Here is a 5,279-nt window from a genome sequence, read left to right as displayed (position 1 = left end):
TTTATTCTGGCACTCAGTTGTCTATAGCTAGACCCATATTTGAGTACCTATCCTGACAGTTTTATGTGCTTCAATTTCTGGTCTCTAATTAAATTATATACATGAGAATACTCAGAACTTACCCATAATATTTAGTCCGCATGGACTGCTTTTATAATCCATCTTTCTACTGTGATTCTACTCACTTATCAAGACCAGGTTTAAATGCCATTTCATCCATCACTTTTTTCTCTTCATTTATACTTTTTTCTCAGCACCCTTGCCCACCATCTACTACCACCATGGGGACATACCATAATTAATGGCTATTGTTTTTTATGTTTGTTCCTATGCTATTGTAAATGCACAATACCTTGTGATATATGTATTCATATGTGTATCTGTCTGCCTTATAAGAACCTCAATATAGGAATATACCTATATCTATACAGTAGCGTATAGAAATACACACTACTTAACTCTTTGTTGGTATGTGAAATGGTTTACCTACTTGTTATAGAGAATATATACAGTTTTTTCTTACATTTATTTTTTAAAGGACAGACTATATTATTATGAAAAAAATGTGTTAAGAATTCGTGGATCTTTTCTGTAGATAAACTTACATTCTGTCAAGAGAAGTCAACGCCTATTTTCAAAGGCAGAAAATTTTCTTTTTTTCTTGGTAGCAATAATGGGAAACACTTTAACCTCCTGTTTTTTAGTCCAAAGTGGAATGGTGTTATTTATCATGCATTGATTTGTTGTCTCTGAACTGACAAAGTAGGTGGTTTGGCTATTTACAGTCAGTGTAAGATGGTATATATGTTCAAGGATGCAGGTGAGTACCATTAGAATAAGTCCTTTGGGACGGCTAGTTATGTAGCAAAAGGAATATATCATACAAGTGATTAAGGATGCAAAAGAAGAATAGTATAGAAAGATATGATGGCTTTAAACATAAGTTGTCTTCTAATGAAGCTGATGTCAATCCAACCATTCTTTAGAGAAATCTATGTAGGATAAAGTTCTAAAATTTTCATTTTGTGATCATAATTGTATTTTGAAATGATTTCTACTTATAATGGGAATCAATATTTGATCTAGTGGATCCTCAGTATCATCCTCAGTATGATAGGATTGTTTAAGCATTTGTAAATTGGGAAAACTGAGGAATATAACAGACATGAATCCCTCACTTTCATTTTCAGTTTTTATGAAATAAAACATACATTTATGCATTATATTTATACTTAATATTATATTCAATGTTTACTGTACAGTTATTGTAAGTAAATTTTTTTCCTGTTATAATTAAGGGGATATGTAGTTGATAACTTAGGTAGAGTATTCAGTGAAAATACTTAACAAAATGGTCTTAGTGCATATATTCTGCATACAATTAAAAACTTCTGTTTGTATGAAATGAGAATATCCCAGGATTCATATCGGATGGCTGTAAACTACCTACTTAATGTTATGTGATTTTTCCATAAGAAGCTTATTTGGTGTTTCTTTCTTTACAGAAATATCTTTATTTTAATATATTTTATTATAATAAAATTTATATGCTAACACTTAATAATACTATTCCTAATAAATTACTCACGCCGCCAATGCCACCTCGCCACCACCGCCGCTATGACTCTCTAGCGTGTAGTTCTGAACTCTGTTTCTTGGTAAAACTGCGAGGTAGGAATTGTTTGTTGGCTTTGAAACCAGGGGCGGATCAAGATGAGTGCTTGACACTTTGGTAATGATGTCATTTAGGAAAAGGCATCGGGTTTCTTTCTTAGTTTCTATTCAATTTGGAAGGCTTAGCTCTATCACTGTCATTTTCTGGTGACATGACTGAGCGTGTTTGCTGAGCCTCAGAGGCTGTGCCACATGAAAGGGTACTGGGGCGGGCGGCCCTCAATCCTCCACCTTCCTTGTCGGGCGCTGGTTTGCTCTGCTGCCCAGTGACAGTCCTGGATGTGAGCAGTGTCCCCCCTCTGCCTTGTCCTCAAGACTGCTACATCAAGGCCTGCAGAGGGTGGGGACTTGAGGGCCACAGGCCCAGCCCTGGGGACCTTGGCCGTGGGGCCAGTGCTGGGGTTCAGTCAGGGTCTGGCTGGCTTCAGCTGTCCTTATGCGTCCTCATGGCCAGCGCACCTGTGACAGGTGTGTGCTGTCTGTAATTTGGTTGGGGTGATGATATATGGAAATGTCCAATAGCTTGCTTTTAATGTAAGCTGTTCAGCAAGATTTTCCTATCTTACGGAAAGCCTTTTGGCTGATGCTATTAGAGTAATCGCCGATAGACCAAGTTTTGAATTCTGTGGCAAAATCCCAGAGAGAGGACGTGAACGTGCTCAGGTCTCTGCTCATCCCTCAGCTTTTACTTAAAAGGACCTGGCTGTCACTTCTTGTTCCTATTTACATCTGATTTCTCCCAAAGCGGGGGAGTTGGAGATGGAGAGAGGGAGCTGCGGTGTTCTTAGAACGCGCACCTGTTGGGGCAGCTGGGAGGCTCCGTCGGTTAAGCGTCCAATTCTTGGTTTCGGCTTAGGTCATGATCTCATGGTTCGCGAGTTCAGGCCCCACGTCAGGCTCTGTGATGACAGCGTGGAACCTGCTTGGGATTCTGTCTCTCTCCTGCTCACACACACATTCTCTTTCTCAGAATAAAACAACAGAAACAGAAAGCAAGCATGTGTCGTGCTCAAGAGGAAGCTCTAGGTTTGGCAGGCTTCTCACTGTAAGGTCTGAAACTTTCCTCAAAGAGTCGTTAAAAACCATTTGTGAAGCTGAAGAGCCTGGTTTAGTTGCTTGCCACTCAGTTTTAGCCTCTTGACAGAGGCTGGCATCTTAGTGGTTCAAGTTCGACAGATTCTATTTTTTTCCCTTTCAGGCAGATTTCAAACTGATGTGTGATAACGCGATGACCTACAACAGACCAGACACCGTGTACTACAAGTAGACCAAGGAGATCCTTCACGCAGGCTTTAAGATGAGCAAAGTAAGAAACCCACGGCAGCAGGGAGCCACAGAGACGTGAGTTCCCCTCTGTCTCGATGCCTACACAGAGCCCCACCCCCACTGACTGACATGCTTCCACCAGTCCATCACTGGCAGTGGCGCGGAGCTTCTGCTCTAGGGTACACATCCCAGGCCACCCTCCCCTCCAGGTGCTCTCTCTCTCTCTCTCTCTCTCTCTCTCTCTCTGCTCCTGCGCCAGCTGGAACGTCTCCTTTAGGGTTGGTGGAAAGTGCTGGATCTGTTGATCTAAGTGTGGGTGTCTGATGGATTGCAGCCAGACTGTGATTTGTTTTACGTGGCTGCCTCACTGAGTCCGGACAGGACGTCTTGGCCATCCAGAGTGGCTTCCCAGATCTGTCCCACGAGCCAGGTTGCATGTGTCACGCATCTAGGACCAGTGCCTTGTACCTGATCGGCCTGTAGGTGAGGTGAGGGCCACTGTGCCCTCTGGCCCGTCCCCCTCTGCCAGCCCCGAGTGCTCCCAGCCAGTCGGCCGCGCCTGTGGTGCTGACTCCCACCTACACCTGCCGCGGTAGCGCCATGGGAGCCCGCTGTTAGGCCAGGCGAGGCTGCGGCTGTCCACATCCAACCCATCGCCATGGCGCCTCGGCTGTGAGGCAGAGGTAAAGGCCTGCTGCTCTGTCCTTTTTGATTCTAGGAGCGGCTGTTAGCTCTGAAGCACAGCATGTCGTTTATGCAGGACATGGATTTTTCTCAGCAGGCAGATCTTCTGGGCAACGAAGACACGGCTTTGGAGGAGCTCGTTCCTGAAGCAGCATCTGTACAAGTTGAAACTGCCAAGGAATCCAAAAGGAAGTAGAGAAGTTATCAGGTATCGGGAAACGCACCTCAGGAATGTGAGTGAGGGTGAGCCTGTGCTGGCGCCCGTGTCTGTGGAGTAGCTCGTGGACCCCCCCACCCCCACCCTACCTGCTGGAAGGAGCCTGGTCCCCAGAGGCTGCGTGTGAGCTCTGGTCTCAGGTGTTTCCAGGCAGCTGGCCGGCAACCTGGACCAGCCGGGCCTTGTCACGCTAACGGACCTGGGGGCACAAGGGCTGGACGGCCCCTGCCAGCCATACGCAGGCTCTGTTCCAGGTGTGACACTGCTGTTCCCATATGTGTGTTGCAGGGATTGTTGGCCCTTCACTCTGAAGACGTTCCCTCCTATGCAGGACACTTGTTGGTGGCCTGGCTTGGCTGTCCCTGAGCGGGGGACATAGCTGTGCTGTTAGGCAAGTGACACGCTTTGGGGGGGGGGGCTTCATTCTCATCATACCCGACCCCCCAACTCCTGCAGCCATCCACCCTGGGCGGGGGGGGGGGGGTTCTTGCAGGCTTGGGATCCGCAGGCAGAATTTGGTCCCACAGCTCCTTGGATGGAATCTGTCCATATGCTTCTGGAACCTTCCACAGGAGAGACCACATCCGTTGGGTGCTGTACCCAGCGACCCTTGGCTGTTCAAATAAAGCTCTTCTCTGTGTGGGGGTCTGAGGCCACCTGCCGAAGCCTCGGGATGCCCCTTTTGCCTCATGACCTGTGCTCCCAGCTCACCCTTGTTTCTGGTGTCTCCACGCTCCATGGAGGTTTGCCTCTTTTTCCAACGGTGCCTCGAATGACATTGTGAGTAGTGAGGTTGCCGTCAGGTTGCTCTTAGATCGACTCAGGTGTGCAGCTGAGACACGAGACACCTCCAGCGGCCGTTTGGGTCTCCCTTGCTGTTCGTGGAGGCCTCGCGTATTGCTGCAGTTACAGCCATGAGGACAGGGTCAAGGAGTACTTCGTGCCCCTGCTCCCAGCCCATGGTGACCTTGGGGAGTGGTAGGGACTGACTGTGGTGAGGTGGGAGCAGCACGTGCCCCGGTGACGTGTGTGGTGTTCTTGCCTCGCAGCTGCACGTTTGAGCCGGAAGGAAATGCCTGCAGCCTGACTGACAGCACGGCAGAGGAGCACGTGCTGGCCTTGGTGGAGCACGCAGCTGACGAGGCTCGGGACAGGATCAGCCGGCTCTCACAGGGGGCAAGGTCGCGTCAGGGGTGTCTGGGCAGAGCTCGTGTCCCGCGGGCTCTCTTTGGGTCCTGTCACCAGCTCCATCTCTGGGGTGCCTCGCGAGCAGGACCCTCCCAGATGTGGTGTGTGTTACGGGGTCGCTGCAGGCAGGCTCGCCCCGTAGTGGGGATGTTGCCCACCGGCGGATGGACGTCAGGCCTGCCAGTCATCTGCGCTGCAGCCTCCCTCTTCTCCTGGTTGCTTGTGTCTCTGTACGCCTCTGCAGGACCTA

General features: G+C 48.5%; 1 long non-coding RNA gene across 2 annotated transcripts; it reads left to right on the top strand.

The window, feature by feature from the left end:
- The first annotated feature begins 2,836 nt into the window (after positions 1 to 2,836).
- LOC113597872 (uncharacterized) lies at positions 2,837 to 5,246 on the top strand. Of its 2 annotated transcripts, none has more exons than XR_008294848.1 (3): positions 2,837 to 2,980; positions 3,719 to 3,857; positions 4,891 to 5,246. It is a non-coding gene; the product is annotated as an uncharacterized LOC113597872 (long non-coding RNA). The 2 variants fall into 2 exon arrangements; XR_008294849.1 differs by having other exon boundaries at positions 2,852 to 2,980; positions 3,722 to 3,857.
- Positions 5,247 to 5,279: the final 33 nt, after the last annotated feature.

Source organism: Acinonyx jubatus, unplaced genomic scaffold (assembly GCF_027475565.1).
Source record: "Acinonyx jubatus isolate Ajub_Pintada_27869175 unplaced genomic scaffold, VMU_Ajub_asm_v1.0 scaffold_103, whole genome shotgun sequence".
NCBI lineage: Eukaryota > Metazoa > Chordata > Mammalia > Carnivora > Felidae > Acinonyx > Acinonyx jubatus.
The sequence above is the reverse complement of the archived record's forward strand: the minus strand, read 5'-3'. Positions and strand labels throughout refer to the sequence as shown.